Genomic DNA, 13,684 nt, shown 5'->3' on the forward strand with positions numbered 1-13,684 from the left:
TTACACCAATTCTTCTCACAAAGAATTGAGCAGTAGCTGGAACTATAAAACGAATAGTAATTCTACAACAGATGCCAGAGATAAAATTAAGGTTTCTGGGAATACTGTCAACTGTTCTTTGAATGGCTGGTAAAACTGGAGGAACTTTACTTACTGTTAGAGGTACTGGACAACAGCCCCTTGACTGTCATATTGCACTGTGCAGCTAGGTGGCCCTACTGGTCTCCTGGAGTGAGAAGTCTCTGACGCCCACATTTGCTCTGGCTTCCTGTTCCTCATTTGCCAGACTGGCTCATATCAGGCTGAATTTTTGGGTGCTGCTTCTGACCTTGTGCTAAGGTCCATGGGTTTTGCTCAGTCATCTCTGTACTTACCTCCATGCAGTGATGATGTGATGGGTTAGAATTCTTATATTGAGAGAGACTAATTCCTTGTCACTCCTCGGATGAGCCCTGATGTTCAGCAATGGTATGTCCCTCTAACTTTCTTTTCTCTAAGTACATGCTTCATTTCTGAAGGAATTTGTTTTATCAATAGACATATAGACATGTCTATAATATACATAACTAGATTCAAAAAAATTCTTTAAGTCGATCATATTTGATGAGGTGATGGATAGGAAAAGTGTTCTTCATTGGTGCTAAAATCTGCATCACTATTTTGTCCTATTCTTTCTATCATGTGACATGCTACCACTAAGCTTTATTACATAACATTTCTCATTTTCTCTTTTATGAAAACCTTTGATCTGTCCTCCAGGAACACATTCTATCCTCTGCCTTTCTCTATTCTGAGAATTTTATTACATACCAACTGTACTAAATTCTAGAAATAGTTGTAAGTGACAAGTACAAAATCTTGAGAACCCAGAGCTTATACCTTCTCTGTTTCGGCAGCATGAGGGCAACAGAAAAGGAGTTGGTCTTCTTCCCAGAGTAATTGAGAAAATAGAGGGAGTATTGAAGGTAAAAATTACATGAGCTTGAGGAGAAAATGTTAATGAAATGCAGGAAGATATTAAAGCTTTTAATGAAACTCCCTAACACAGCTCACCACTGCAGGGTTCTGCAGTAATTTTGGTTTTGCTCAGAGATATAAATTTTCCTACATTTAGAAATGGGATACCATGGAATAGGGAACACAGGTGTATGTTAAATGACTATCAAATGTCTTTCTTCTGAGCAAGAAGTATGCCCTTGGCAACGCAATTATGCCATTTTTCTACAGGAGGTTACATTTTGATTTTAAGCACTTTCTTATTTTCTGGCTACAAGATTCTTGAGGCTCATCTTATATATTTCCTATCTCAGTGTTAGAATCAGCAATTTCTCCAAGGATTCAGGTCTACCTGATTAGAGAATGGAATTAGAAATCCAGATTTGGGCTAGAATGGAGTTTTTGATACTGAGATGATTTTGCTTCCAGAGGTTACATCAAGGTAACATGTGTACTCATGAATCCTTGTAAATACATGTATCTATTAATATTTGTAGGTGTAACATTTGTGTCCATGTCAAGCTGAACATGGCTACACACATTCCCATGTCCCTGACTGTAACCCACTACATGTGTCCTTCCTCCCCTTGTTTGTGTTTCCTCCCCATGCCAGCAGCAAGAAACCTGCTCCGTCCTCTTCCGAACCTTCGCTAAATTCTTCAATTCCAGTGTGCGTGCATGGTACTAAGAGACTTATTTACCAAACCCCACAGAAAATTTCAGCAACCAGAGCATAGTACTCATGTAGGATTTGTTTTGCCTCTAATCTTACATTCTCTACTGATTCCCAAGTTTATGGGTCAGCATTCCCTTCCCCCTCTTCTTAGTGAGGCTGTATTATGCATAGGCAGCTACAGTCTCTTGTCATAGTCTTTATTTTTTTCTTGGAATCCTCCAGCCTCCTAAATATTTGTCCTTAATTTGCATCATAAGATGTAAATCATAAGATTTACTCCTGATGTCATAAAGTCTAAAGAGTTTTCACAAATGCATAGGGCCATGTATCTGCCATTTTAGTATCATATAAAACAATTTTACCACCCTAAAAATACCCTAAGCTCACCCATCAACCCTCCCCCTGAAATCTCTGGTAATTACTGATCATTTTACTTTTTTTCTAGAATGTCACATAACTTGAATCATATAGGCTCTGTTCTTTCTACTCTTCTATTTGTATTCCTTAGTACATACCTATATATTGTGTATATGTATATATACACACACACACAGACACACACACACATATGTATACACACATATACACAAGTATGTGGGCACTGGTGATATCTAGATTCTCTACTAGTGTGGACACATTAGGTGGTATGAAAAGAGTTATACCAATTAAAGATACTATCCAGGAGATTTACAGTAGTTACTCTGAGCTAGTAGGCTCTCCCCCAGAGAATCTTCAAAGGAGAATGGAAGGAGAGTGAAAGACATAGACAGACAGACAAACTCAATTTAATAAATATTAAAAACAAGCTGAGCTTATATCTCCAACTCTCAACAGTGTGCAAAACATTCTTTGTCATTCTGTTGGTATATAAATGAAAAAATACCCAGGCATTATTATCTATCACTTTAATTAAAACACCACAAGTTTGCTTCAGCAGAACAATCCTTTCAACCACTTTGACATGAATTACTAAATATATGAGCACAGGGTAGTGGAGAGGAAGTGGTTGGGCGGGGATGGGAAAGAATCTGCTGCCTGTGCAGTCTGAATTTTTCTATAGATAAAGTGGAATCTTGTTTAGAGAAGACTGTCAGGTTAGGAAGACTAGAAAAAATACTTCACTCTTCCATGCCCAGAAGATGACAGACACAGAAAGTATTAAAGATCTAGGAAACTATAACCTCATCTACCATTAAAGATAAGAGGCCAGAAACTGACCAGAATGGAAGAGCTCTCATAGGAAAGGGCTGGGGAGCTGGGCACCAGTGGCTAAGCCTGTAATCCCAGCTACTTGGGAGGCTGAGAATGGGAGGACTGAGGTTCAAGTGTAGCCTGGGTAAATTGTTCATGAGACCCCTCATCTCCAAAATAACCAAAGCAAAAATGAACTGCAGGTGTGGCTCAAGAGATAGAGCACCAGTTTTGCAAGTGTGAAGTCCTGGGTTCAAACTCCAATCCCAACATTCCCCCCAACCGAAAAAAAAGAGAATTTAAGGCTGGAGGTGTAGCTGCCTTACAAGTGCAAAGCCTTTAGTTCAAACACCAATACCACACACACACACACACACACACACACACACACACACACGCAATTTAAAATAGCTATTTTTGAGCAAAAAAACACATAAAATATTTTAACACTGTGCAGAGGTGGAAAAAATTTTTAAAATGAAACAAATTACTGAGCTGAAAAGTGACTCTCTGAAAAGAGAAAGTGGGATAAAGCATCAATAACAGAAAGTAAAAGATAGAACTAGCTGGCTCTAGATGAACTATTTGAAACTGTAGTTGGAGGAGAAAAAGCAACAAGAATGGTGAGGAATGAAGTCTGATCACAACTTTGAGACTTTTTTTTCTGTTACTGTGACTTGAACTCAGGGCTTCTCCCTTGCTAGGCAGGTGCTCTACTGCTTGAGCAATGCTTCCAGCCAGAGACAGTGTTAAAAGAGTGAATATTTGGGTTATTGGGGTTCAAGGAGAACTTGAGGTAACAAAAGAATAGAAAGTTTATTCAAAGAAATAACAGAAAACTTCCCAAATCTAGAGAAGAATATGAATATCTTGGTACAGGAAGTCAAAAGTCACCAGATTTAACTCACTCAAGCCCAGACATCTCATAATTAAGATTTCAGAGGTGAAGGATAAAGGAAAGACACTGCCTGCTGAAAAAAAAAAAAAAACGATAGACATATCACACAAGGGCTGCCTCATGGCAGGGAACTTAGCAGAAACCATCCAGAGTGATGATGAGTAATGCTAGATTTCACAGCAAGGAAGGATAAAGCCTGCAAACCAAGAATATTGTGACCAGTAAATCTATCCTTTAGGAATGACAGAGGGATAAAAACAAACAGACAAGCAGAAGAGGAGAGACTGTGTCTCCACCAGACCTGTCCTACAAGAAGTGCTGAAGGAGTTCTTTAAGCTAAAAGAAAGAGACATTGGGGCTGGTGGTATGACTTAAGTGGTAGAGTGCCAGCCTAGCCAGCATGAGACCTCGAGTTCAAACCCCAGTTCCATCAAAAAAAGAAAAAAACCAAAACAAATGAAAGAAGAGACACTAATGAATTAGCAGAAAACATGGGTAGGTATAAAACTCACCATTAAGAGTAATGATTCAAATGAGCTAAGCATGCTCTGATATTGCAAGTGTGGTTCATACACCTTCCATACCCTTAACATGGTGACTAAACTAAAAAAAAGTACAAAAATAATCACTGCTTTAATATTTTAAGCAATAGGCAATATTCAAACATACAAAAATGAGATATCAAAAACTCAAAATATAGAGAGGAATGAAATGCAAGTTTTTGTAATAGTGCATTTTCTCTCATCCTTGTCTTTGTTTTTGTTCTTACATTATTTGCTGTCATTCTAAGTTACTATCACTTCAAAGTAGCACCTTCTAATTAAAACAAGTTTTTGTCAGTCTCATAGTAACCAGAGCAAAAATCTGTAACAGACGAACTGAAAATAATAACAAAGGAATCAAAACACAAGGCTAGAGCAACTCATCTAACCAGAAAGGAAGACTATAAGGGAGGAGGAATGAAAGGAACTATGAGAAAATGCAACAATTTGCATAATGACTGTGGTAAGACCTTATCTATCAGCGATTACTTTGAATGTAAATGGATTAAATTCTCCAATCAAAAGAAAGTTATTGAATATATAAAAAAATAACTATCTGTTCCTTCCAACAAACTTATTTCACCCCTAAGGACACACACCAACATCTGACAGGGCATGGATTAAAAAGAATAAAAGATGTTTCAGTCAAATGGAGGCCATATTATAACAGATAAAATAGACTTTAAGCCAAAAGCAGCCAAAAGAAATAAGGAAAGTCATTATGTACTGAGAAAGAGCTTGATGAAGCAAAACAAACTACAATTCTAAGTGTATATACACCCACCATCGAGTACCCAATATATAAAGCAAATATTAATGAACTTTAAAGAGATAGACTCCAATACAGCAATAGCTGGGGACTTTAACATCCCACTTTCAGCCATGACAGATTGAGACAGAAAATCAAAGCAGGATCAGCACAGATAAATTCCACTTAAACCCACTGGGACGTGCATAGTATGTTCCCCAAGACAAGCCTCAGCAAATTTTAAAATCTTGAAATCCTGACCATAATGTGATAAAGCTAGGAAAAATTAACTAGAAAAATGTTGGAAACTGTACAAATACATAGAAATTAAACATCTTAGCCTCAAACAACCAATGGCTCAAGGAAGAAGTCAAGAAGGAAATATAAATAAACATAAAAATATAAAGATTTCTAGAAGTGGATAAAAATGGAAAAACAACCAAAGTTACCAAGAAGGAGGTTTAGAGCAATTAGTGTCCACACCAAATAAGTGGAAAGATATTAAATAAACATTCCATTATTACATTGTAAGGAACTAGAACAAGAACAAGCCAATCCCCAAATTATAGAAGGACAGAAACAATAAAGACCAGAGCAGAAATAAATGAAAAGGAGGTTATCTCCCAAAATACAAAAGATCAATAAACAAGGTACAGTTCTTTGAAAGATATACAAAATAGACTAAAGCTTAACTAGACAAAGACAAGGAGAGAGAAGGCTAAAGTAAATAAAATCAGAGATGAAAAGGGAAACATTGCAACTGATACCACAGAAATACAAAGGGTAATTGCAGAGCAGCTCTGCAAGGGTAATTGTGAGCAGCTCTATGCCAACAATCTGATACCTTAGTGGAAATAGACAATCCTAGACACATAAGCATTAGCAAGACTGAATTATGGAGAAAGAGAAAACCTCCATAGACAAGTAACAAGTAATGAGAAGCCTCCCATCAAAGAAAAGCCCAGGACCACCTGGCTTTACTGCTGAGTTTTTACCAAACATTCACAGAAGAACTGATACCAGCTTTCTTTAAGCTACCCTAAAAAATGGAAGAGGAAAGAATTCTTCCACTAGCACTCTACCTGGTCAGTTTTACCATGATCTCCAAACCAGATAAGGATACAACAAAAAATGAAACACACAGGCTAATACACCTGATGCACATAGATGCAAACATCCTGAATGACATACTAGCAAACTGAATCCAGCAGCATGTAGAAAGATTATTTACCTTGCTCACATGGGACTCAGCCCAGGGATGCAAGGATGAGTCAACATAACCAAATCAACAAATGTGACATGGTGCCTCATCAGAATGTAGGAAAAAGCCATTTTCATCTCAATGTAGAAAAGGCAGTTGATAAAATTAAATGCCCTTTCATGATAAAAAACACTAAACACATTAGGCACTTAATGGATATACTTCGACATAATAAAAGACATTTATAATAAGGCAATGGCTAATATTATTCTGAGTGGGGAAAAGCTGAAAGCCTTCTCTCTGAGATCTTGACTAAGACAAGATGTACACTTTCACCACTAGCATGCAACATAGTGCTGGAAGTCCTAGCCAGAGTAATTAAGCAAGAGGAAAAATGGGTGCTCAAACTGGAAAAGAAAAGTCAAATTGTTACTGTTTGCAGATGACATGATCTTACGTACAGAAAGCTCTTAGCATTCCACCAAAAAAACTATTAGAACTAAATGAAGTCATCAAAGTTGCAGGACACAAAATCAATGTATAAAAATCAGTAGCATTTCTGTATACCAACAGGAATGCATAAAAATACAAACCAAGACAACAATGTCATTTTAAAATGCTGTGTAAAATAAAATACCTGGAAAAAATTAACCAAAGAGTTGAAAACAGCCTCTATAAATGAAATTTGCTGAAATTGTTCTAAGAAGTGGGGAGGGGGAGAGAGGGAGAATGATAGAGGGGGTAAATCTAAGATATGTTGTAAGCACATGTGTAGACATCACAATACATCCTCCTGTACAACTATTATATGCTAATAAAATCATACAAAAATAAAGAAAAAAGAGAGAAAAAATGATCCAACATTTCTGAAAGAAATTGCATAGGTTACAGAAAAGTGGAAAGAAATCCTGTGTTCATGGATTAGAAGTATCTATATTGTTAAAATGTCCATACTACCAAAAGTGATTTACAGATTCAATGCATTCCCTGTCAAAATGCCAGTGGCATTCTTCACAGAAATAGAAAACGATTCTAAAATTTATATGGAAGCACAAATAGCCAAAGCCATCTCGCACAAAAAGTAGAAAAGAAGAAGCACCTGATTTCAAAAACATCACAAAGCTGTGATGTTAAAGATGGCTTGTTATAGGTATAAAAAAGACACATAGACCAACAGAACAAAGTGGAGAACCTAGAAGTAAACCCACACATCTACAGGCAACTGATTTGGGATGAAGGCACCAAGGATACACATTGGTGTTGGGAAAATTGGATATCCATGTACAGAAGAATGAAGCTAGACTCATTCTCACTGGCTATCAAGAAAAACTCAAAGTGGATTAAAGACTTACTTTTGTACTACTTTACAAAAGTAGTAAAGGAAAACAGTGAAAATAAGGCAGGACGGAGTGGCTCAAGTGGTAGAACACCTGGCTAGCAAGTGTGAGGACCTGAGTTCAAACCCCAGGGCCACCACCACCAACAAAAAAAAAACTCAGTGGAAAACAGGAAAAATACTTCAGGACATCAGGATGAGAAGGACTTTTTTTGGAGAAGATTCCAAAGCACAGGAAACAAAAGCAAAAATAGACACATGTGGTTATCTCAAACTAAGACGTTCTACATGTCAAAGGCCACAGCCGGTAGATTGGAAATGGAGAGTTTGACATCTGATAAGACATTTAGGTTCAGAAAATATAAGAAACCTCAAAAACTCAATAGCAAAAAACCAGATAACCCAATTAAAAATGCATTTGGCCATTTCTCAAAAGAAGACCTATAAATGGCCAACATAGATATGAAAACCCCTCAACACTGCCAATCAGCAAAGAAATGTGAATCAGTTGCCTCATCCCAGTCCGAATGGCTTTTATGAAAAGGAAAAGGCAGCAGTGCAGGTGAGGATGTGGATAAAGCGAACCCTGCACCCTGTTGGTGGGACTATAATTAGTACAACATTGTTTCTCAAAAACTGGAGGTTTCTCAAAAACTTAAAAATAGAACCATCAAGTCATCCAGCAATCCTGCTACTAGGTACATATCCAAAGGAAACAATGTTAAAATTTTATCTATACTGCTGTATTAGTTTCAGTACTATTCAACAAATGAAAATGACCTATGTGCCTATCAACTGATGAGTGAATAAAGAAAATGTGGTAAGTGTATACAATGGAATACTACTCAGCTATAAAAAGAATGAAATCCTGTCATCTGTAGCAACATCGATGGAACTGGAGGTCATTATGTTAAATTAAATAAGTCAGGCACAGAAAATAAGTACTTCATGACTTTACTCAAAGGTGTAATCTTTGAAAAAGCTGAGATAGAATGGTGGTTACCAGAAGCTGGGGAGAGGGGGGTGGTGGAGCTTGATTTAAACATTACAGCATGTATACATGCATCAAACCTTACAGGACACCCACCAACATGTCCAACTTTTATGTTTTTATGTATCCATTAAAATAAATTCAAAGCCCTTAATAAGTTTCTGTTTGAAGGCAGTAGTGTTTTCCTTCCTATACAATGAAGAATGAGAAACTTAGAAATGACAATTTGATAAAATTAGGAGAATGCTAAAAAATTACAAAGAAAAAAACAGATTTAATGGTTACTAAAAACAGCAATGATTGATTTGGGGCAGAGTAGATGGAAGAGAGAAACCCAGAAGGCACATTTCTTCGTGATGGGGACCATATCCTAAGGGAAAAGCTAATTGTGTCTGCAGGAAGAGAGCATAAAGACTGACCACAGGAGAGTTTCCAGAATGGGTTTTGTTCTGAGTTGTGAAAGAGTTGAAGAATCACCAGGAAAAGTCACTGAAGAGAAAGTTCAGGGTCAGAATGAACCAGTAAAAAAAAAAGAGACAGTCTGCACTGTTTAAAATCCCACAGCTCTTGAATTTCATTAGTGAGACAGCAAAAGCCAAAAGGACCCCCACAACTAGTTTATGAGGAAAATTCCTTCTAGGCCAAAACATGACTTCGATGCCTCCTGCACATAAATCACATGTAAATCGTTTACTCAGAAGAAACTTTTCTCTGTCACAAGTGAGAAACGAATGAATAGTGTGTCATCACACGATTTATGTAAGCACAATATATGAAAACCAGAGAAATGAAAAAAAAAGCAAGAATACACTGATGAGAGAAATAAATAGTGGAACAAATTTTAGATCAAACGTCTTACCATGATTTGAAAATTAACCAATCGCGTCAGTCTCTATCTGAAGAGACACCATAAGGGTGACAGAGGGAAATGAAAGGTAAGCCATCAATACAAAGAAGTAGAAGACAGAACTCATACAAATAGAGGCAAAATTACAGGAATGAAAGCAAAGTGAACCTTGCTTTGTACACAATAAAATGCTTAGGGAATATAAATTACTGAAGTCAATAAAAACTATGTAGAAATAAATGAATTGCTAAACACAATTAAAGCCTTACAGAAGGTCAAGTTCCACACTGATGACTGTGGTTGAAGAATAGGACCTTCTGTCCTCCCAGTTCCCCATCAAGGATGGAGTTATGCCCAAGAGGGGGAAGACCACTAGCATTTCTCAACTCACCTATGTTGGCCATGTACTGAAGAGGCTAAATTCCAGAAGGATGCAGCTAAGAGATGGAGGCCTCCCTTCCTGTACAATTTCCACTCATGAGGTATAGGGAGGAAGGAAATACTGGGGACCAGAACGCCCCCACACCAGCTGGCTAACAGGGTAAAAAGATCCTAAGCTGGGAGAAGCAAGCCAGGAAGTTCCAGAGATCAGCACCCACTCACTGCTTTGCATCATCCCGGAAGCAGGCTGCTGTTCCTGCTGCCAGCTCTGGACCAGTGGGGCAGAGACTGTGCCCAGTAAGAGAGCTGGACACGAGAAAGTCCCAAAGCTCTTCCAAGGGGATTGGCTTCATTTACCCCAAGACACAGTTTCTGGGATTTTTCAGTGGTCTTTGTTTTCTTTTTTAATTAAAATGATTTTCTCAGAGTGTGGGAATGACTCAGTGTAAGGGAACTTTCACAGACAATGGAGACAAAGGCTTTATGATCCTAGGTCATGAAGTTAGAACAAGATATACAGGAATGATGTGGAGATGAAGGATTTATGATGCCACATTATAGAAGTTAGAGCGAGGTACACAGGGATGATGTGTTTTCCTCACAAAATCCTCAGGAGTTTAGTTAGATTCATTTTTCCTGTCTGGTGTGCTATATTTAGTGAATAATTTCCATTCTGAAGGTTATCTCAAGATCTGGAGGGATTGCCAGAACATTCTGCATGCCTGAACCCCAGGCAGAGGGAAGAAATAAAAGAATGAAGGGTGGAAAACCTTATAGACAAGTTAGCTCCTTTAAGGCAGTTATCTTCAAAGCACCAACACTACATCTCCTTGGCAATAATTTACTCACATGACATCTTGCTGCCTGTGAGAAAGGAAAATGATATATATTTATCCTAGTGTAGGTCAACATTTCTCTTTAAAACCTTTAGTGAGTCAAAACAAGAAGTCTTAAAGGAAAGACATACTTTGATTAAACAAAAATTATCTTCTGTATTAAAAGCATTAGTTTATCAAAGTCAGAGACAAACAGCAACCTGAGAGAGTTTATCCGAAGTCTTGCCTGTTACACTTTGAACCATGAGCATATGCTTCTTATTGAAAATGACAATAATTTCAAATAAGTAAATCTATTTTAATTAGAATAAAGACTTTATGGAATATTAACAAATTACCAGTTCTGGTATATCCTTGGAGAAATTTGCTTTAAAGGCCTGAACCACCATTCTGACATATGTTATAAAATTTATTTTTCTGTGTCTCATGAAAAAAATACAAATTGTGACTAAAAGGAAATTATATTAAAAAAATCTGCATTTACTTTTAAGGAAAACAAATTCCTACACTGCAACAAAGAAAATCGGAAATTGTATAGACTTCTTGTAGTGTCTGACAAAGTGCTATGGCCTTTTGTTATTCAAAGCTTTTCCTAAAATCATCAAAACACAGAGGATCACTTGCCCATCACATGTGCCTCCAACAAAGTAATGGAGTTGTAACTGGACATTGGTACAACCCATAATTTATTCCTTTGGAGTAGAATAAAACACTTTCATCCTTCCCAATGACAGTCTGTGTCCCCTTTCCTCCCCCAAAAAAACCATTGAAGGATGAATCAGACATGCTCAGGATTTTGAAAAATGAGAAAGACTCATTAAACAGAATAGAAAACCAGTGGAATTCAGTGAGATCTATGAGTAAGATCTGATATCATTTAAAATAAGTTGGGTAGAGAAAATCCCTTATGCCTGATTTTTCTCTCTTAGCATTCTGAACTTTTGTCATTGAAAATCAATGAATTAATTTAGAATTTGGTAGGAGAAATAAATCATACTAAATCCTGGAAAGAATTCTGTAAGTACAGCTCAGAGATAGTCTTATACCTATTTTTATATAAATAATTTATTTCATTACTTATTATCTTTTACTAGGGTACAAATTACAGAAATAGGGATTGGTAAATTTTGTGAGACAAGAGGTGGTTGAGGACTAGTGGAGGAGTAAAGCATCACCTTGGAAACTCTAATATTCATCTATTCTTATCTACTACCTTACAGACTGTGTCTACACTCTTATATCTAGTGTATTATTAAAGACAAATCCTCAAGCATTTATATTTTATATAAGTGGGTTTTCTCATAAATTAACTTTCTGTAAGTGGTGATTCAGGGATCCCAACACCTTCTATGTCTAAAGGAAAAGGAAAGGCATGGACGATCCAGTTGTGAGGGTTAGTAAGAGTCTGCCCATGGAGAAGCATTTCACTGTGCTCCCCCTCCACTGGCTGGAGCTCAGTCACCTTGCATGGGCATACCTGACTATTGCACAGGAGGCAATGTAGAGGGGAAGAGCTGGTTGTTGGCTGGCCATTTCTGCTGCAAATATGGACACACTACAACAGCATTGAACTAAAGCAAAGACATGGCAGACGAATGTTTTTTATGTCATTGAAACATGGATGAAGAAGGGGACAAATGTGTACTAACAGGTCGAGCATAGAAGCTCTTCCTCTTACTCACAACTTGGCCATAGACAAACTCTGCACAAGGAATCTCTGGAAAGGCTTAGTTGGTGTTACACAGAGAAACATGGGGATCATTTCTTTCTCTTCCTCTCATGACACTTACATCAAGGATGATATGGTGTTCCCTATGTTCAGACATGGACTTCCACAAACTCAGAGATTCTCCCAAAGCAGGTCTTCTTCATATAGTTTTGAAAATTACCGTGACTTGAAGTTAAGTGGGTATATTTTGTGGAGAAATTAATGAAACATGATTTCAGATTGATCTGACAGTGATGTACAATTTAGATGTCTGAGGCACAAAAACCAGATGAATATTCCCATTCTTATGATAATAAATGTTGACTAAAGAAGGAAAATCAAGAAAAAAAGTAAGGCATATGATAACAATAATTACCAAGTTAACAATGTGTAAGGGGCCTGTTCTTAGATATAGAGAGGGTGCTTCAAATTAAAAGTCCAACAATCACTTCTTTCACCTTACTATAAACTGTGTGAATGCTAATAAGGAAATTCAACTCTTTATGAAACACTAGGAAACAGATTTTGCTCGCTAAACTTCAGATGTCCTTTGCAACTCATAAGGATACTCTATTTTCACCTTAAATAAAATTGTCAAATTTAATAAAGAAATAACTTGTAAAGATTCTGCTACAAAGTGTTTGATGTTATCAGAACTTGTGAAATATTCAGGCAATACTTATAAATACGGGAAATCATGCTTCAGAACTGGGGTGTGGCCATCACCAGGTCAGTAGGGGAAGTCAGTCAGCTCAGTGTACACACATGGCGTGATAGGTGTTTCCTTGTAATATGTCACACTTTATTTCATTCAATAAGCCTGATGACTTTTGATAGGAGAGAGGAAGGATCATAATCTCCCTCTCAGTCCCCACAGCTCCTTGGTCCAAAGAGGAAGTTTAGAATTACTTTCTTTTTGAAATTTGGATTTATGAAGGGCTTCTTTCAGTGGCAGGACAAGTGTCTGGAGCCTATTGGGGACCCTAGGATGAGAAACAGAAAACAATGACCTTCTAAGGTCTGTGTGTATTTTAAGGAAAGGCCACATTTTCCCTTCCTCCTTTCCAGTGTTCTTGATCTTCCATTGCTTGCATGATGCCAATAAGGAAATGATTTGACTTCTCTCTGTACAGAAGCTGTGATAGCAAGAGTCTACCAAGTGCCTCAGGACCTGCCTGCTTCTCAAGCTGCAGTCTGTAGAGCCCAAGTCACTATTTAGGAGGCTATCACTTAGGGAACTGCAGCACCTGAATCCAAGCCCCAAGGGTCAACAAGGATAAGCAGCAGTGCATCTGTGTGCCAGCAGGTCAATCAAGGGAGATCAGGCAGAGCA

General features: G+C 37.5%; 1 long non-coding RNA gene across 3 annotated transcripts in view; it reads left to right on the forward strand.

Moving 5' to 3' along the window:
• Positions 1 to 293: 293 nt before the first annotated feature.
• LOC141418101 (uncharacterized) overlaps positions 294 to 13,684 on the forward strand; it is a 56,784-nt gene continuing 43,393 nt past the window's right edge. For all 3 annotated transcript variants that reach the window (XR_012442744.1, XR_012442745.1, XR_012442746.1), the window contains exon 1: positions 294 to 468. This is a non-coding gene — a long non-coding RNA (uncharacterized lncRNA). The remainder of the gene's footprint in view (positions 469 to 13,684) is intronic.

Source organism: Castor canadensis, chromosome 16, assembly GCF_047511655.1.
Source record: "Castor canadensis chromosome 16, mCasCan1.hap1v2, whole genome shotgun sequence".
Taxonomy (NCBI): Eukaryota; Metazoa; Chordata; class Mammalia; order Rodentia; family Castoridae; genus Castor; species Castor canadensis.